Genomic DNA, 21,765 nt, shown 5'->3' with positions numbered 1-21,765 from the left:
TCATTTATATTCTAGTTATAAGCTGAGTTACTGTTAAATGCAATTCCATTTCCACCATATTTGCTATTGGAGAAATATTACCACCTTCCAAGAGATAAAGCAGTTCAATGAAGAGTGAATCTCCATATTTGTTGGCAAAACAGTATAACTGTATGTGAGTGTTAGAGTGTGGATATTAGGATACACTGAAATGATCACTTTGTATTCAGATTATAGGTACTTTCACCTAAATTTTCAAAGATTTAGCATAAATTAAACCCTTGTCTAGATGTAGATTGAATGTTACTTCCCAATAACTACATGGATTATCAGTTTTAAAAAATAATTAAAATTCAGTTTATAGACTGAAAATATATAAAGTGATAAATCAGAATGTACTATTTTTGAGCTGACTTTTGAATGAAGTGAATAGTTGGTTAAAACATGTTGCAGTTGAAATTTAACAAAAGAGTAAACTGAGGCAGATCTCTGAGCAACACTTTATTAGCAGGGACACACTACATGTCAATTAATGGGTCACTAGACTGCCTTCCTTTGTGTCAAAGACCCTGAGCAAAATTTCCCTTTACGTAGGTTTTGGAGAGTGAAGAACAAAGAACAGAACAGGGCAGATGACATCATGGAATTAAGGGCAACATGACTGGTTACACAACTGAGATGCAGGGAACATCATGATTGGTTGGAAGTTTATTATGTAATGGGGCCTAGCAACAACCTTCCTTCTCTCATGAGACTATGAAGTGTTCATTGCTTGTGTCCATGTGTGAGATAGGAGCCCAGACTTCTGGAGAGCAAACCAGGCATCCTTGTAAGATGGTTTGATGGAGTAAAGGTATCAGGTCCCACTCTCTTTGTATTGAAACACATTCCCTAAGGTTCACAAAATTCAAGCCTGAATAAATCAGTGATTAGCATAAGAAATATGTTTTTCGAATTAATCCATTATAGGCCAGTTTAATTCTTAACTAAGTTCAGATATGCTAAAACCATAACTTAAGCAGTTACAGGACAAAAACAGTTACGGAACAATATCAATTCCTGTAACTAGACTTAACAAGAAAGTGATTTTAATCTTCTCAGTGTATAATAACAGGATTTGGATTTTTGGGCCACTGCTTAAAACATAAAAATATAAGAGCTTTTGATGGGTACAGGGAAGGTGAAAAAAAAAAGCAGCTAAATATTTGACTGGAGTCTTGAGTATCTGTTCATTAAAAGGAAATGGCCTGCTTTTCTCTCTCTCTCTCTCTCTCTCTCTCTCTCTCTCTCTCTCTCTCACACACACACACACACACGCAGGGAGAGAGAGAGAGAGAGAGAGAATCTACTATAAAATAGAATTATAGAAGAAATGATCAGTAAGTAATTCACAGGACACTTCAATCAAGGAAGAAACAAGTAATAAAACTCATGGCCTTAGATGCATTTGCATAAATAAATCCAGATATGGCTAATAGCCAAGTTGAACTAAAGATCTTAATGAAAAGAGGTAAACTCAGCCTGTAAATGTCGTTGAAACTTGGTGTGATGGATCTTTTGCTGTCTTTGGAGAGGATAGTTCCAAATAAGAAATTAAATTAATAAAATATAAGTGGAAAGTTCCAGGAAATATAGAAATCAGGACGACATTTGTGGTTGCAAATATGTGGATAAACAATAGAAGGAAAATAAAAGGTATGTTTTCAGTGAGGTGTACTTACAGACCCTCTGGAAAGGAGGAAAAATTAGATAAGTAGTTTGAGAACAGAATATGAGATGTTGAGGTATGATATTATCATGATGGGGGACTTTAAATCATTACCTTCTAGAAATCTCTGTCTCTCTCTGCTTATCAAAATTAAGACATCTATTACTTTGTTATTTTGCTGTAATGATAATTTCGTTCTTCAAAGGATGGAGGGAGTAGCACAGAAAGAACTTTCAGTTGGGCAATGACTGAACATATTGTGGTATATGGTTATGATGGAATACTACTGTGCTATCAGATGAGCTCAGTGATCTTAGAAAAACATGGGAAGACTTGCATGAAATAATGAAGAGTGAAGTGAACACAACCAGGATAACATTATGTATAGTAACAGTAATATTGTTTTTAGATTGAACCTGATTCTAACCAATTTATAGTAATTAGCTACTGGAATAGAAATGATTGTGACCTGGACTCTTCCTTAATGTGACATGACTGTTCCATGTTAGAGTTAGTGATAGGGGAAAGCCAAGCCAAGCATATATAATCTGACCTATGGCCTAAATTTTGCTGTAACACTTTCAAAGAGTTTGGAGAAAGGTCAGCAGAGGAAGTAATGTCAAGAGAGATAGAAACTTTTCAAAGATAACATTCTTTGATACCTAGTAAATGTGAGTTTCTAAACAAATCGTTGTACATGAATGTACTGGAAAATTACTGTGCTATAAGAAATGTTGTACCTGATGACTAAAGAGAATAAAAAGACTTATTTAAACTGATGCAAAGTAAAGTAAGCAAAACCAACAAAAGAATATACACAGTGGCTACAACAATGTAAATGGGAAGAACATCTACCACCAAACAATTAAAATTCAAAGTTGCAAATTACATTAAAACCAAGAAATAATGAGAAGACACCCTGTCACCTACTTTACAGAGGTTAGGGACCATGGATATTAAATACTGCCTGTATCATCAGACTTTTTAGTATATTTTGCCTTATTTTCCTGCAACCATGACAATTCCATCTTCTGTCTCTGAGACCTTTAAGACTTTTATTCCCTGTGCTTGGAAAGCTCTCCTTTCTCTCCTCTTTCAGATTCTTTAAATCCCTAGTTTCCTTCAAGGCTATGTTCATGTACCACTAGACGCTGCCTATCAGTACTGTCCCAGTTGTTCAGCTTTTATTTTTGAAGACCAGTGACATTGTGGGGTGAATGCCTAAATTGGATTTAAGTGAGACACAGTTGTACAAAGTCAGATCATCCTTACTCCCTCTTCCAGAGTCATCTAAGTCCAGTGGTACAAGGACATCCACTGCATCCTGGACCAGTGTCCTACTAGTGTACTCTTTGCTCCTTAAAGAACTTTTTTTTTAGATTTTACATGTTTTCCATTTAATTATATATGCACATTAACTCCCTGCCAGTTACCATTATCCGTAAAATGTAAGCTTCTTGAAAGCAAGGACTGTTTGCTTTGTTGTTGTTGTTGTTTGTTTTATTTGTCTCTGTATACCTAGGAAAACTTGCAAACAGTATGTGCTTTATTGAATTTCCTACTGAATGGTAGGCTTTACTGAATCTCTTTTCTGTTTTTTTCCTTTTCATCTCTTCCCTTAGGGATTCTTCTGCCTGCATTTTGTCTAAGACCTAATGCTGGGCCTTCTAAATTAGTTAGTACATAGAAACACAGGTGCATATCATTTAAAAAAAATGTTTAAACATTTATTGGAAGGTGTGTTGGGGCCAGTTGGCTCATTTGGTTGGAAGGTAGTGATAACAAAGCCCAAGTTGTGAATTCTCTCCTGTTTGGACCAGCTAGCTTCACACAGGGAGAATATCTTTCCTTGGCCACAGACTTGTCTGGCAAGCAAGCTGTCCTACTGATGGTGGGTAGGTGAGATGTAGCAACCTTTTGTAATTCAATTTAATTAGAAATCAAATTAAATTTTTATTTATATATGTAATTTAATTTCAAAAGTATTAGTTGACTACTGTCTGCAAAGGGCTGTTCAAGATGCTGGTGAGGATCTAAGAGGTGAAAGCATAAGAAAAATTGAAAAAAGAAGCCTTAAGGTAAAATCAATATTGAAAATCTTAATCAAAAGTCTGTCTTTTGTCTTCATGGGTTAAAAAGTAACTGAATAAATCAAAATGAAAACTAGTGGTATCAAGATATCAGAATACAGAGGCTCTATGGTTCCACCTGCACACATGGCACCTGAAGTCTACCCATGATGGTTTCTGGATACTTCCTTAGCCATTTGCAAATGAATTAAACCATTTACCTTTGGATAACACACCAAGTATTTGCTCCTTTTTCAGGCCTGAATTTCCCCATAAAATTGGAGATTTAGCATAGAATGAAAGATGTAGTTGTACGCAAGGGAAAGGAAGTTGGACCAGAAGTTCAGAAAATACATCGCCACAATTGAAAGTAGATTTCCAGCTGTTTATCATATTTTATTTTAAGATGCAGGTGCAAACAAATCTTAGACTAGTTGAACAGAATTACCTATTCAAACACTGATGTACATAGTGCTATATCCTGATCGACTGTATAATTTGTGGGAAGGAAATTTTTTTTTAATGTTAATTCTCACTGATTTTTAAAAAAAGCCCCTGGACATACATGTGTGTCTCCTCTTATTTTATTTTGTTTTGTTTTTTTTTGGGGGGAAGGCAATTAGGGTTAAGTGACTTGCCCAAGGTCACATGGCTAATTTTTGTGCCAAGTGTCTGAGGTTGGATTTGAACTCAGGTCCTCCTGACTCCAGGGCCAGTGCTTTTATTTTAAAGTGGATCTAATACTGAGTTTGATATTATTGCATGTTCCATTTGTATTGGCCATTATCTTATGGAACTGCTCAGACTTGCTTCATGATTCAAAATGCTACAAATATATGAATTTTTGTGTATAGATCTGTGTGTAGTGACGAGTTGAGATACTAAGTCAGATTAGGTCCATTTATTGCTTATTGTTCACCAAAGTTACAAGTGCAACCACTATCATGAGTCATTTATGAGTAAAAGAAACACTGTATTTTGTAGCCTTTAACATGAAAAATTAAGAAATTTGTTGAAGTAGAACGTAACCATGTGCTGTCTCCTTAGTTTGCAAATTAGTATTTAACAGTTTCCCTCATTTTAATTTTTTAACAAGTTTTACTGTAAGATAACACTTGCTCCTTCCAAAGTCTTACTCAAAGTAAGAGTATAGGCCCCTGAACTGAGGAAATAAGTTTATTTCCTAGAGTTACTGGATGTGTGTCATCCTTAGGCTAATTATGAGAAAATTCCTAGTATTGGCCTTCCACCCATATTTAAGTACAGTCACCTATGATTTTAGATAGCTGACTATATGCCAGAGCTGAGCTGCCCAAAGACCAATCATGAGTTCAGAGAGACTGCCCATGTACTCAGCCACATTTATCCTAGCCAATCACTGCTTCCTAAAATTAGATTGCAAAGGAGAGTTTGCTGATATGTGTCCTTTTTCTCTGTATTAGTAAGAACAACTCTACCTTAAATTGAACTCTCCTCCCAGAGATTTCCTGGTCCCACCTCTATTTCAGTGTTAAAACTGCTAAGGAACATGAGTATTCTTCTCCATCATCTTGGAAACCTTCTATCAGTGTTATGACATTCAGTGAACCTCACTTGAATGTGTAATGTATGCCTTACAATCTTTTCTCTTTTAGTGATGCATAATAATGTTTATCACATAATTATTCATTTTTATAAAGCATTTCTTGCTTAGTTTGGGGTATTGAAGAATTACCGATCTCTTTTCTAACACGTGGAAATTATCCCCTATCAAAGTACATTGGAAATATTTGAGTTAGAAAATGAAAAGTATGCTTCTTATGGAGATCATGTGGCCCAGTGAACTTGGAGAATAATAGTGTTTACATCCGGCCTCCAACCAAACTCTGACTATGCTAAGCACTATGGAAACAGAAGGAAGTCCTTGCCTACACAGAGCCCACATTTTAATAGGGAATACAGTAAACAAAGAAATATCTACAAGCAAGCTGTGTTATAAGATAAAAAACTGAAAGATTTAGGAAAAGGAAGGCACTACAATTAAGAGGGATTTGGAAAAGCTTCCTTTAGAAGAAAGATGTCATTTTAGTTGATACTTCAAGGAAACTAGACCCAGAGCTATGGAGGGAGAGAATTCTAAGCTTAGGGGATATGTGAGAAAGTACCCAGAGGCTAGAGATAATGGAGTGTCTTGTTAAGTAATAAAGCAGTCTGTGTTGCTAGAGGGAGCTCCTTATATTGGGAGTTCCTATATGAAAAAATGTATAGGTCCTTGACCTTTTGAAACATTGATGATTGTAATATAAAAGATATGTAAAAGAAAAAAGTTTAAAAAGCTCCACTACTTTTAGTGTTCATTTAGACTGAGCTCTCCTGATAGGACTAATACCACCACATACCTTATTTGAGAAAGAGAAATGAGATTTATTTGATTAATAATGGCTGAAAATAGGTGAGTAGGAGACTGAAACTTGTATTGTAAAATTTTTAGAAACTTAAGGGACCTTGTTTTTCTAGTCCAACCTCCCAAATAATGTAGTAATACTTGAAACTTCCTGGCATATATTTACCCGGCATTCTTGCTTGTATATATCCAGTAATGAGGAGCTCATGACTTGGGGAGGCAACACATTGATTTATAAACAAATGTAATCATTTAAAATAAAAAAAATATATTGAGTTGAAATGTGGGATTTCAAATCATTGTTCCCAGTTCTATTCTTTGAAGCAATATAGATTGCCCAATTTCCCTTTCCCATCATTGTATTCTCCTTCAGCATTCTGTTTTCCAAATTCTCATATGGTATAATAATAGCAGTAGTAGATTTAGGGATCACAACACATGGTTTCCAATTCCAGTCTGACTGTCAATCTTGTTAACCTTGGAAAAGCACTTCACCTCATTTTCATCTCAAACATGGCTATATGCTCTAAATCAGGAGTCAGAAAACTATAACTGCATGTGGGCCACATCCATCCACTGCCTATTTTTGCATGGCCTGTGTGCTAAGAATGTTACTTTAAAAAAATTTGTAAATAAAGTGGCAGCCTGGATTTGGCCCATGGTCTGTAGTTTGTTGACCCCTGTTCTAGATCTGTGACCTTGAAGTGAGGTATGCCAGACAAATTCATTGGAGTTTGTGAAAAATACTAGAAGATATTTTGGTATCTTAAAGTAATTACTACTAATATGAAAAATGTAGATTGACATTGGGACCCTCAGTCCATCTGTCATGGTGTGCCAAGTGCCCTGCACAAAGTTAGAATTGTGCTGAAGAAAGGGGGTTGTCAATGATGGCTTCATTTGCTTGCTCTCAGTTCAGTTGTGATGTACTTTGTGTACAAATACTATTGTACTTTTATTATTTAACATCAAGAATGGACAAATGACTTAAAAGCATTCCTGCAAGTTTCTGAATTTATAATCTGACCTTCAGATTATATCCATATGCTGGATGAAATTGTTAACAGAAAAACATTAAACCAAGATGTTAAAAAAAAAGTGAAGCATATTCAATCACATTTTTACCAAAAAAATGTTACTTTTACAAAAAATATTACTGGTACTACTGATATTTTAGGGAGAGCAAGAAGTTTTTGTGCTACTAATTAGGAGTATTAATAAATATTTTATATATCATATTTTAAAAGCTTAAGCTTTCTGTTTTATTTCTGTACACATTATATTAATTTAGCAGGATATGAATTAATATTCATGTACTGTATTGTGGGTGCATGCTCAAAAAAATTTTCATTCTTAAGGATGAGTCATCAGAAAAGTTTGAAGACCATTAGTATACATCAGCTCAAGTAAATCCCTTTTTAACTCTAAGCTCATCACATAGTTTCTTGCTTACCCTCCCTTGGATTCAGTCCCCTTTCTCAAGGACACACAAGTATCTCATTCCAGCCTTACAATGAAGACAAAAATAATTTTTATTCTGTGAGAGACAGACTAGCCATTATTTGTTCATTTCATTTTTCAAGATAATATAGGTCATAAATGGCAAGACTTGAAACTAGAACCCAGCTGACCCCTGCCTTCTCGTACTCACATACTTCATTATTCACTAAAAGCTGCTATGCCATAAGTCTAGACTGAACTATACATTTATAGGGTCATCAAAGTCATCTGTTTAAGTGAAATCTTTAAAATGTTAATATGTTAAATTCATAAATATAATTCTTCAGATTTTATATTTCTCTTTAAACATAGTATAGATTATTTTAAGTTTCATAAAATTACATTTTGTGAAGACATGGAATTAATACATTAATATATATTAATGTATATACAATTTGGTTTACAGACATGGAAAGGAAGTTTTATCCTATTTCATATGTGCAGCATTTGAAAAAACTAGACCATTTAATTAACTTTCTCATATCTGCAATAGAATTCCTTCCTTCCTTCCTTCCTTCCTTCCTTCCTTCCTTCCTTCCTTCCTTCCTTCCTTCCTTCCTTCCTTCCTTCCTTCCTTCCTTCCTTCCTTCCTTCCTTCCTTCTTTCCTTCCGCCTTTTGGGAGGGCAATTGGGGTTAAGTAATTTGCCCAAGGTTACATGGCTAGTTTTTTTTTGTGTGTGTGTGTGGGTGTTAAGTGTCTGAGGCCGGAACCGAACTCCGGTCCTTCCAACTCTGGGGCCCATGCTTTACTCATTGTGCCACCTAGCCTCCCCAAATAATTTTCTTTGGTAAAAAAAAAAAAGGAACCTAGACATCATCTTTCAAGAAATTATCCAGGAAAACTGCTGTAATATTGTAGAACCAGAGGGTAAAATAGAAATTGAAAGAATCCACCGATTACCTCTTGAAAAATGTCCACCAAAGAAAACCGTAGGAATATTATAGCCAAATTCCAGAGTTCCCAGGTCAGGGAGAAAATACTACAAGCAGTCAGGAAGAAACAATTTGAGTATTGTGGAAACACAATCAGGATAACACAATATCTAGCAGCTTCTACATTAAGGGATCGAAGGGCTTGGAATATGATATTCTGGAAGTCAAAGGAGTTAGTATTAAAACCAAGAATCACCTACCCAGCAAAACTGAGTATAATACTTTAGGAAAAATATGGGTATTCAATAAAATAGAGGATTTTCAAGCATTCTTGATGAAAAGTCAGGAGCTGAACAGAAATTCTGAGTTTCAAATGCAAGAAGAAGAGAAGCATGAAGAGGTAAATAGGAAAGAGAAATTATAAGGAATTTATTAAACTTGCACTGTTTCCATTCCTACATGGAAAGATGATATTTGTAACTCAGGAGACTTTTTCCAGTATTAGGAAAGATGACATTTGTAACTCACACTTTTTTTTTTCAGTATTAGGATAGTTTAGGGGAATATATATCTATATCTTTATCTATTTGTGCAGGTGTGTTTATATGTGTGTGTGTATAATAAGAAGGAATGATATGTAAAAAATAAAATTCAGAGATGAGGGAGAAATATATTGGGAGGAGAAAGTGAGAGATATAATAGGGTAAATTATATCACATAAAAGAGGCAAGAGAAAGCTGTTATAATGGAGGGGAAGAGCAGGTGAAAGGGAATGAGTCAACCTTATTCTCATAGGATTTGTCTTAAGGAGGGAATAACATACACTCCTAATTGCGTATCTTACCTTACAGGAAAGTAGGGGGGAAGGAGATAAGAGGAGGGGATTATAGAAGGGAGAGCAGAATGGAGGAGGCAGTAGTCAGAAGCAAACATTTTTGAAAAGGAACAGGATCAAAGGAGAAAATAGAATAAATGGGGGGCAGGATAAGATGGAGGGAAATATAGCTAGTCTTTCACAATATAACTACACGTGTATAAGTTATATTGAATTGCTTGTCTTCTCAGTGGGGGTAGGTGAGGAGGGAAGAAAGGAGAGAATATGGAACTCAATGTTTTGAAAGAAAATGTTAAAAAATTATTTTACAAGCAACCGGGAAATAAGATATACAGGCAGTGGGGTATAGAAATCCATCTTGCCCTACAAGAAAGTAAGGAGTAAGGGGGGCCATAGTGTGGGATATTAGAGAGGGAAGAATAGGGGAAGGGGTAATCACTATGCTTTCCATTTTGGGGTGGGGGAGAGGAGAGATGGGGAAAAAAATTGGAACTCAAAATCTTGTGGAAATGAATGTTAAAAACTAAAAATACATTAAAAAGAAAAAGAATAATTTTCTTTAGTTTGTGCATCACCCTGTTCATTGTCTAATTACAGTCATTCATTTATGATTTTTAATGCACTAATTCAGGAATTCTGTACTGTGTGAACTTATTTTTTTATAACTATATTTCAATATATTTCCCTTCCTTGTAATCCTAAGTATTTGATACATTTAAAAGTATTTTCCTGAGAAGCAAAAGTTTCCATAATACTCAGAAAGTATAACAGGAACCTCTGTCCTACTGTATTTCCATATGTTGAGTATTACTGAAAAGTTTTATATCAGTCATTTTTTTGTGGACATTTGTTATTTCAGGAATCATATAATTTATTTTTGGTTTCTTATATTATTGTGTGTTTTAATAATAAAATAATTATTCTCTAATGTATTACTTTTCTGAATCTGGCTTTTCATATACAGGTAGCATACTAGTTCAATTAACGTCCTCATAATATCCAGTTGTATTAGCAAATCTCTTCCAAATCTTTGCTGGCACCTAGTACTAATACTGTTTTGTCGGGGTAGCTCCAACACATCCTTATCCACTGGAAATTCTATCTATAGAAATGCTTGTTTGTGTTATAGGTAGATTGAACTCTAAGTTGTTAAGTAGCATTCTCAGATCTGGCAGACCAAAAAAGCTTTATTAAACACCTATAAATAGTTTGGATTACTTACCGAAATATCAAATCAGGTAGAAAAAGGGGGATCCCAAACCTTATGTACCAAAAGCAATATAACGCACACAATCTGAATTCCCCTTTGGCAGACTAGCTAGTATACCACTGTTTTATAGTCCCTACCAGCTTACCTATGTATGGTCTGTAGTATGTTGTGTAAGAGTGGGGGGGGGGAACCCAACTCTTTACCAAATAAAATAAAACAAAGCAAATTAATGTTCTGCTTAGCCATTTCTACATTTGTAATTTGAAATTTTCTCCATATATATATATATATATATATTGGTTCTCAGCATAGTCAGATTAGAGTTCAAACTAGGACAAAATTTTGCTGAAAGAGGCGGAGAAAACCATGCAACCCCAAGAGAGTCAGTCATAGCCAATGCAGACCTTGACATAGTTAAAACAACACTAACAGCAAACATAACAGAGTGCCAACATGAGGAACTTGTAATAATGGTGGTGTTATGTCAGAAGTGGGAGACAGCTTCTGTATTTACAGTTTCCTCCTGAAATCAGTGTTTTGTTTTTCCTTTTGTTTTCCCACAGATTTGAAAGGTTTTAAATTTGTGATGGAATGACTTAGGCTTTAGAAAAATACTTTTTTTACTTATGCCAGTTGGTGGAGGTGTTTATTAGCTATGCCTGAAAGTCCCTTGCTGTGTCAAGCTTTATCCTTGATTCTTTAAGAGATTAGGGCTGTCTTATAGGAAGGCCCTAAATGTTACATTTTGAAGCCTATTTTTATATTGCTGTGGGTTTAAAAAAAAACAAAAACTTCTGAAATCTTATTGTGCCTATGTGAAAATGATAAATAGTGGGGGCACATATTTTTAACCCCCCAGTTTTTAAAAAAAGCCTTTCAGAAATCAGTTGGTTAAGCTACTTTCTAAAAAAAAAAATCCCAACATTGAAAATAATTGAACAAGTAGAGCAGGAAAGAATGGAACAATAGTTTTAAAAATAATGGTCTACAAAGCAAAAAAAGCAGGAAAGATCAGATTTTTTAAAGGGTTATTGGATTATAGATTCAGAGCTTAAATGAAACTGGTAGGCAAATCTAATGTCCTCATTTTATTATTTTTCTTTTCAAATATAGTTTAATGATTTTAATATCAATGCCACTTATTAATGACAACTACCCTCCTCTCCCCAGTCCCAATCCCAAAATCCTACCTTGTAATAAGAAGTATGGTTAAACAAGATAGAATAACATATTGGCCATGTTAACAATCCATGCTCCTACTTGTCCACTGATAGAAGGGAGTTATGCTTTATTTTCATTCTTCTGAATGTGGCCTTGACTGCAGTTTCTAATCTTTTACTATGTTAAAATATTTTTTTCCTTTCTTATTATTTTTGTTGTTGAGGCACTTCAGTCATGTTTGATCCTTTGTGACCCTGTCTGGGTTGTTTTGTTTTTTAGCAAAGATACCAGTGTTCTTTTGTGGCTCATTTTACAGAAGAGAACTGAGGCAAACAGTGACACGCCCATGGCCACACAGCTAGTAAGTGTTTGAGGCTAGATTTGAACTCATGAGTCTTTCTGATTCCAAGCCCAGTCCTATCCACTGCATCACAGTATCTTATGAATGAGCAAACTGAGGTTTAGAAAGGTTAAATCAGTTGCCTAGGTCACATAGTTGGTAAAGTCAGGATTAGAACTCAGATTCCCAGACTAAAAAGCCAGCACCCTTCCTGTTATACCTAAGTTGTGGCAGGTACTGCAACTCTTACTGTCTTCTCTCTCACATTAAGATGGTGAGAACAGGCCTACCAGATTTCTTTCCCTAGGCCCTAGGTTGATGTGAAAACTTGGTGTTTCTCATCCGTGCTTTGTCAAGTAGGCCATCAGAATTGATTGTGTTTAGTATATTAGTCATTCTTTATCCTCCTCGTTCTATGCTTCTAGTCGTGTACATGTATGGGTACATAGGCATGCTTACACATCTATGGATAGAGAAAGACTAGGATCAAGGATGAGAGGTTACAATGTTTGTCTTTCTGCTTCTGGATTATAGTATTACCTTTGGAAGACATCACTAAACTCTAGATTATTCACTGGTATAAATGATCATATATCTTTGATTATCATGTGTTATTATTTTTAATGCCATTTTCAAATCAACCACAGTTAGCTGATATATTTCATTCCTCAAAAGCAGTAATATTTCACAGAATACTTCCTTTATCATATGCTTCTGTCATTACATGACAGTTTAGGTGGCCTTTTTTTTTAACCTTCTAAATGTTCTCATGCTTATTCTTCCTCTGTACTTTTTTCTTTTGAAATCTTTCTTTTAAAAGTAAGGCAAGAATAATATTCTCCAATAATAATTATCATGTTGTAACTGCTGTATCCAAAGGATGCCTTTGATGGCAGAAGTGTTACAATTACAAAACTGGGTGTATCAAGGTTGAAGGTGTGGATTAGGAAGTATGAAGTCATCCTTCTCCTACTTCTCCACCCTAACCAATTGCCTATCCAATTCATAGTATAGTGGAAAATGATTTCTTCTCAGTATTATACGTTTGCAAATTTAGAACTCTTATGAGGTCTTTTAATCCTGTTCCTGTGTTTTACAAATGAGGAAACTGAGACCCACCCACAGAGGTTAATTAACTTGCCCCAAGTCAAATATGTGAGTACATAGCAAGGCTAGGATTTTATCGTGTATCTTCTAATTCCCATTTTCTTTTCACTATACCACCATTGCTTTCAATTATTGATTGTTAGAATTTTAATGGAAACTTTGACATCTTCTAGTCCAATTTACCCTTCTCCATTTTAGATATGAGGAAACTATAAAAAGTGCAGAAATATATGCACATGCATTTGTACATATCTGTATATTAATATATGTATATAAGCATGTGTATGTAAAGCAAATAAATATTTACACAAAATTGGGCAATGTGTTTAATAGTTAAATGGTCACTGATGACTTTCAAAATAATTTCAGCAGTTTAGTAGGGGCAAAATGCAAATGGGAATAGTGTTAAAGGGAAATAATTGGTGAGATAGTAAAGAAGTTGAGTGATGCTTTTTTTTCCAAATGTTTATCCGTGAGGAATGGTAGAGATAAAAGTGTCATGGTTTGAGACCATGGTAGGGGAAGTTTTTTTTTTTTTTTTTAAGATAGGAGATACTTAGCGCGTCTTGCAGAACCAACAAAAGGATCGTTGATATAGCTGACTATTGGGTAGGGAGAAAATCCCCTTTTTATTCTGATGAAGCCTTTGAACAGACTCCTTATTGGAATAATGTTTTAAACTAATCAAAGGGAATGATATATTTTCGTGTAAGGCTAGTAAAAATAAAGATTTTAATTGTTTCCTCATTCGAATTCACAGACTTCACGATATCTATCTATCGCCCCCTTGGGGGTCATTCTTTTTTTTTTTAACTTTATTTTTTTGCTTTTTGGAGGGCAATTGGGGTTAAGTAACTTGCCCAAGGTTACATGGCTACCGGTAGTGTTTTTGTGTGGGTGTTAAGTGTCTGAGGCCGGAACCGAACTCGGGTCCTCCTGACTCCGGGGGGGTGCTTTACTCACTGCGCCATCTAGCCGCCCCAAATTCAAGGGGGTCATTCTTAAATCACTGGACTATATGATCTCTGTATTTCTGATTGTATATCAAGTTTATGATGAACTTTATAAACATGTATTATTTTAGGGTAAGTAATTGTAGGCTATGAATTTGAGTATTGAGTAGAATGATAGTGTATTCTTATCCTGGTGTGGCTTCAGCAGCTACCTTTTCTGTGCTCTAATCTGATTCTAATTCCAAATGTCCCTAATCCACTAATCAGACATATACCATTTTTGGTGGTGGTGGTGGTGGTGGGGCTGACTCAGGTGTTGGGAGATTCAAGAGACAATACCTGAGGTCCTTGTAACCGTAATGTTCTGACTGATTTTTGGAACTGTATTTGAAGAAATATAAAGAATTGATTGACTAGGACAAACAAATAATCGGAGAAGGAGTGGCCATGGAATGATGAGATGGGATCCTTCAGAATTTCATATGGCCAAGAAATTATACTACAGGAACAATAAAAGATACTGGGAGAGAAGGAGCAGAAAGAAAAGAGAAACTAAAGTACCTCCATTAATGTGTTTAGTTTTGGCCTCAATAGGATATACCATGTTTGCATATTGTAGAAAGAAAGGAATTAGTAGTACTTCTGGCCATACATTTTAGCTTGAAATAACTTAACTCCCAAGCATCTGGGGCATAGATGATTTCCTGCTCAGACTACTGTTATTCTCTGTTTTAATTCCAAGGGCACACAGTGGTATCATATTTTATATTCTTGGGACACTCAAGTTTAGCCTAGACCAAATTTTGGTTACCACTTTACTTGGATCCTTGTTGTACCAACTACTAAAATAGTAATTCACTATATACCAATAGTATAATGTTAAAGTAACTTACATATTTGTTGTTATTGTTCTTTCATATCCAACTCTTCATGAACTGGTTTTTCTTCATGACCATGGAGTTTTCTTGGGAAAGATTTGGAATGGTTTGCCATTTTCTTCTGTTGTGGATTAAGACAAAGGTTAAGTAATTTTTCCAGGATCACACAGCTAGTAAGTGTCTGAATCAGATCTTCTGACTCCAGGTTCAGTGCTCTATTCACTGAGCCACCCAGGTGCCTCAACTCACATATATCAAGTTTCAAAAACCAAATTTATGCATTTTATAATTGAATCTTTAATAGATATCAATAACCTATGCTGGATGCTATTCAATATTAAATGTAACTGAATTATGATTTTTTTTCTTATACTGAAGCCTGTGCTAATTAGACATGATAGAGACTTTTAGCAGCTAATTTCATAAAAAATAGCTTCCTATCAGGCACTCTGTTATGTTGTAAATTATGCTTTGAAATTTGATTAATTGGAAGGTCAGCCTTATATTTTCATGGGCCACATGTATATGGATGCTGGTAAAAGTGATTTTAATATATGTGCTCATGAGAAAATTTCCAGAGTAAGGAGTGTTTGGTAGTATCTGTGGTAGTGACTATGAATTTCATTAAATACTTTGGAAGCAATTAATACATCATACATGAATTCTTAGGATTGTGTGGGGAGGACATTGACCCTGGCAAGGGATCCTTTTTCTCATAGGATTCTGAATATTGCAGTTTCCATGATATTGATGAATATATAGTCTTTCTTCACTTGATGTTATTTCTCAGTAGATAACTGAAGAAACTTATCTCAGCAGCTTCATTTGTCATAGAATTTTAACACATGCTTGAGTGATGTTGAAGTTTATTTGAATAGCTCACATAATCAGTAAGCAGTACGCAGGAGGGAGGCAGTACAGAACTGGGGAAGGAGGACCTTGTTCAAATCCTGCCTGTGCTGCTTAGAGTAAATATATACAAACATATGCATTGTACACAAATCTGCCCTCAGATACAAGCTGTGTGACTGACTATGGGTGAGTCACTTAACCCTGTTTGCTTATCTGTAAAAAGAACTAGAGAAGGGAATGGCAAACCAGTCCACTATCTCGGCCAAGAAAACTCCAACAGGGTCACAAGTCAGACATGACTAAAATGACTCAACAACAACAACAATAAATTGGTGCCCTAATAGTTGTGTTGACAAAAATACTATTTATTTGCCTGATGCAAACTGCCATCATTAGCCTTTGCCACTTTTTAATTTGACCTCTAAATAGTGACTTCTTGAGGAATTTACAGATTACTGAGTCCAAGATCATTTCTGAAACTTGCCCTGGCTCTTAATTTTAGCCTTGGAGCACCACTACCATCTTTTATGCCTTTTTCTTTGGGATGATAGTGTTTGACTTTTCTTTGTCAGAGGGAGAGAATATTTTTCATGTTTTTTAGGAGCTTAAGTCTTCCTAGAGGCACACATTTCCAGCATCTTTTTCACCCCTTAAGTTAATGGCATCTGCACTGTCTGTTTTTCTTCTCCTTGCACCACAGAACAAAAAAAAAATACATTATTAAATAGCAGGAACAATAGTTTTACTAGTTCTCCAGTCTGCCAATTGTCTGCTTTTATTCTTTCTCTGACACTAATGACAATTGATGAGGAAGATGGACAAGAATCTCAGATGAGCAAAAGACTGCATCAAACATGGAAAAGTAGTGGTCCCTGTAATCAGTCTGGTTTTAGCATAAAAAACAAAAACATATTTAATGAGATACATAAACTGCTGATTTTTCAGTGCAAGTGAGTTAACTTTATCTATCAGCCCAATAAATCTTACAGAGTTAAAATACCTGGTAAGAATTCCTTATTCTAGTGAGCAATAAATAATTAATAATTAGTCACATAATTATATAATGATAATCATAATGATAATATAAAATTGATAGTCACCTAAGTGCTCATTATGGGAGAAATAATTGTCCTGAGGTCCAGTATAGAGAAATCTTCATTTTAGAGATCTCCTTTGAGTACTCTGTACCAGAGGTTCTTAACCTTTTAAATATAACAGAAACTCTTGGTATTTTCATGAAACTGGTGGATCCCTTCCCAGACTGATGCTTTTAAACAAAAAAAATACATAAGATTTTGAAGGAAACCAGTTATATTTGAATAGAGTTGTCAAAATATTAAACAAATTCATGGATACCTAAATTGTGACCTTTGTGCTAATGGAAACTAAAATAAGTGCTATAATTTTATTAATAATTTCTTCTCATGGATTTTGTTTTGTTTGTTGTTACTTTGACTTGATCTGCAGTTTCATTGATCTAATTACCTTCTGGTGGGGAAACCAGAACTTTATTGGTATTGATGGGGGGTTGGCAATAGGTTATACAGGAACTCTGATCCTTATCAGTGATCAGAATGCCTGCAATTCAGTCTGGAAAAGAATTCAGTAGGCCCAAGCAGACTTGGAGTCAGAATTGTAAAAGTTTATTGTATGCTTTACAGCAGGCAAGGGTCCTTAGGGAACCTGCAAGTTTATTGTTACGCTGTACATTGGGCAAGAGTTCTTAGAGAGCCTGCAAACTTAAAGAAGACATAGGGATAGTTTTTAAGGAGTTGGGGCAATTGATCAGATGTCAATTATGCTAACTAGGTGAGTAAGGGTGGGATTAGGAAGGAGTTAAGGAGTGGTCAGTGCTTAAAGGAACATGCACTTTTAATGTCAACTGCTAAGGCAAAAAAAAATTGCCCATAATTCACTGGGAAATAGCCCAAGGCGGGGCTACCTGGAGGTGTGGTTTAAGGCCTGAAACATCACTAAGTCAGCTATTGGTCAAGGGCTGACTGAGAAGTGCCTAGTCTGCCACCCATCAGTGTCATGTTTGACAAGATGGATGTTGGGAACCAAGGCTAACAGAGACTCAGTATGTGGATAATTGGCTGAGGAGTTAACCTACAGATAGGGCATTGAAGGATTCATAGATGTAGCTTGTTATTGTTCCAAGCAGAGATAAATAGTTCATGAGTTGTTGCTGGGCAGAGTGCTAGCAGGGGGAAGGGGCCGAGTTAATGTTCTGAGGCTGGGAGTGGGGGGGATGTGATTTTACAGACTGGTTTCACAATTTGATTTTACAAACTGATGTTACAAACTGATATTGCAAACTGATATTACAAACATAGGTCCCAAGCACCCCATTAGTATACTTTGTTTACCAATCAAGGCCAGCACATGCTCTGCAAATTATAATCTTAAAACAATTGCTTAGAAAGTTGCAAGATTTAAGTGGCTTGTGCAGCACCATTATTGAATCCACACTTTACTGTCTGCCAAGCCCACTTCTCTAGCCAGTAATCCATACTGCTTCATTATCTGTTTAAATGTGAATTTATTAAATAGCGAAATCATGATGTTTGATCTGGTTACAGTTGTTAATTGCATTTCTTGAAATCCTCCCATACTATCTAGTATATGAAGTGATGAGATTCCATGTAAATATATTTAGGAAGTCTTAATGATGTTCACAATACTTTTTTGGCCATTCCAGATTATAATGTGTATTTCAGCACGCTTGGATAATAGAAGTATTGTTGATGTTTTTAATGTCATGTATTTGTTCAATTAAACTGGAACAAATTAAAAATAGCAACAGCAAACCTTCTTTTGAGTGGCTCCACCCAGCTTGTGTTGGTAACACAATAACAGTGAAATTAAAAGAGTAAGAAGACTCAAGTATCTCATTCTTGTATGGGATCTCATCTGGGAGAACAATTTACACCCAGCAGTAGTGATGGAGAAGGTAGAATTTGCTTTTACTTGAATGGGTCTGTAGCAAGCCTTTTATGAGCTTTGCTGTTTAAAAAAGACCCAACAAGTATTAATTTGCATTTGACATATTCCATGTTTCCTCCAAACTTACACTCTAATGTCTCTTTATGGCATGTGTGTGGTTCTGACTTGTTGAGTTCCTCCTCAGTTAGGAAGGCTTTATGTACCAGCTTATTTCATGGATGCATGGTGTATTGCTTATCTTATGACCAGTCTGCATCAGTGATAAATGTTTTTTCTGTATTGATTCTTGAAGATGGTCTATAGAGGTATAGAGAAGGTTTATAGTCTGCATTGGTGAAGGGGATAACCATAACAGGGAAATCATGGCTCCTCCAGCCATTGAAACATCATTGATGTTTAGAATAAATACTTTGTCTTTTCTGTCATTTTCAAAACCCTTACTCAACTCCCTCTATAACAGTCTTTTTTATGCTCTGTAAAAGATGCAGTTTCTGATTGGGGTTGAAGAAAAGAGCAGGTTTATTACTGTAATTATTTTAGTTCAAAACAAACATGATTTTTGAGGATATCAGGTAAGATCCTGTGGCTTCTATTTCAGTGCATAATGTGACAAGCTGTTGTAACTAAGTCTTAAATTGGCAGGTTTCCTGCTAGTAAGAATAGAAATACCATCTGAAAGATGTTAGGATTTGTAGATCATGAAATAATTTAAATTGGAATGGAAGGTAAACTATTGTCCAGTATTTAAGCAGGCATTGCAATAACATAGGTGGACAATCATTATTCTTTTGAACATTTTTTTTTACATTTGAGAATATTTTAGCCATTGTCCCTGTTGTCCCTGCAGACACATGACATGTGAAAGAATATCTTTTTATTGACATTTATTTCATAATGAAAGACAAAGGGAACTGTAGTAGGTAGTCAGTCTTGTTTTAGAGAACAACAGGGTTTTCAGAAATCTAGATTGTTGTAATTCTAATATTAAGGAAAGATTAGCCTTTGGATTTAGTTATGTATATATTAAAAGTACTTAGGCAATCAAATTGTTAAGCTTTGTAAGCATATCAACATTATTGGGTCTCTGAATCAAATATTCACAGAAGTGATGGGAGGTAAAATGATTAGCACATTGGAAAAGGATTTATGGCTGGAGTCTGGGTGTTAAAGTGCCCTCCAGAACCAAACTGTGAGGACATATTTATCTTGAATTATTGATTTGGATAGTTTAATCATATATTTTTACTCTGTTGGTTATCAGATGCTGTAAATTGGAGATCTAGAAGTTATCCATGCATAGCTCTGAATCATTTGGGGGTGCTGTTGGGAGGAGGGCATAGGTACCGCATTTGTCAGATCATGTTTAAAGTGAGAATAAATTTTCAGCGTGAGATCATTTCAAGCAGCTGTAAGAAGTCATTTTACAGCTAGATTTAATCAGTGGCATTGTTCTTTATAGCTATTATATTCCATAAAGTATGTTCTTGACAAAAACTTTTTTTCCTTTATTGTGGATGAGTTCTTTGGAAATAAAATAGCTTCAGGCCAGTTTGAGGGGAAACACAGATTGCTTGTGATGGCTTTTCAGTGACACAGGCTCTTTTATTTTTATTTTTTTAAAGAGTGGGATAGTTCTAACAATAGTTATGAAAGATAAAAAACACAATAGTTGTTTCAGAAGTTTCACTTGTTTCCAGTACATTTTGAAATCACTGAAATAAACAGTGACAAGTTAGATAGATCAGAAGTAGGCATCCTGTCCCATATTCACAGGGGAACAAAAACAGTTCAGAAAGATCAGACTATCAAATTTCATATACACATGCTATTGCTTCATTTAGATTTCTGCCACATCATAACATTTCTGGCTTTGTTATGAGAATATTTCAATTTTACAATAGTGAGAGAAAACACAATTAGCCTGCGGGAACAAGACAGTCATTGACCATCTATCATGAAGATGATCTGGTCAGGAGAGTGATCCGATATGATCTGGAGGTGGTGAGACAAGTAGGCAGAGAAGTCTTAGATGAGTGTCTACAGAAGTCTTTGTAGGTCATTTCAGAGCAGTGCTTTGAGCCTTGACTCATTCAAGTGATTTGCTTGTAGCAACTGCTTGTAATTTAGGAATAATTATTGAAGTCAGTGGCCCAATGTCCTACCATATCTATGAAGACCAAACTCCATGCTAAGCATCATGACAGAAGAATATAGGAGTACAGTAACAAAATACTATGTGTGTGTGTGTGTGTATACACTGTATACATATCCATATTTAGAATAAGAGTATTAAAAACAAAACACTATGCATATATGATTAAACCACAAAAATCAATTAAATGCATATTGTATCTCAGTACACCTATAAGTATATAAAGAATCTCTACAAATAAATATAAAATAAAAATAAAGAGACAGTGTAGTATGACTGATGCTCGAGTCAGGCAGAGCTGAATTCAAGTTAGACCTCCAACATGTATTTCCTGTGTGGTTCTGGGTCATTCATTTAATTTTAATCTCATTGAATGAATCTTGGCCAAGTCTCTGAGAATATGAGTTGTAGAGCTGGTGTGATTCTGCATTTCTAGGCATTCATCTTTGAGAGCGCTTTACACTGATGGAATCTCTAGACTGTTTGGAAAGAAGAAGGGAAAAACAAATATAGGAAAGGGAAAATGAAGGGGAAAGAAAAAGGGAATTTAGTTATGGGAGGGGGGACCCTAACAATTGGGAGCTTCCAGTAGGAGATAGTAGTAAAACAGTTTTCAAGTAAGGGATTCTCTAGAGGCATTGTATATATGGGAGTGGACACTACAAAGACACAGAAGGGAGTTCAAGTGTGAAGGGTGAGGAACAAGAAGGTCATTTTGTCTGGACTATGGGTGCCTGAAGGGGATATAACAAGGTTGGATATGTAGGATACCATATTGTGAAGTTTGGAATGCCAAAACAGAAGAACTGCATTTTGAG

At 35.4% G+C, this 21,765-nt stretch overlaps 1 protein-coding gene across 4 annotated transcripts in view; it reads left to right on the top strand.

Annotated features, from left to right (window-relative positions):
• LOC138156969 (thiamine pyrophosphokinase 1-like) overlaps positions 1 to 21,765 on the top strand; it is a 481,181-nt gene that overhangs the window by 188,868 nt on the left and 270,548 nt on the right. The window lies entirely within an intron of this gene.

Source organism: Petaurus breviceps, unplaced genomic scaffold, assembly GCF_028583685.1.
Source record: "Petaurus breviceps papuanus isolate PSGF00001 unplaced genomic scaffold, PetGlider_PUasm1.0 111, whole genome shotgun sequence".
NCBI classification, from domain to species: Eukaryota; Metazoa; Chordata; class Mammalia; order Diprotodontia; family Petauridae; genus Petaurus; species Petaurus breviceps.
The sequence above is the reverse complement of the archived record's forward strand: the minus strand, read 5'-3'. Positions and strand labels throughout refer to the sequence as shown.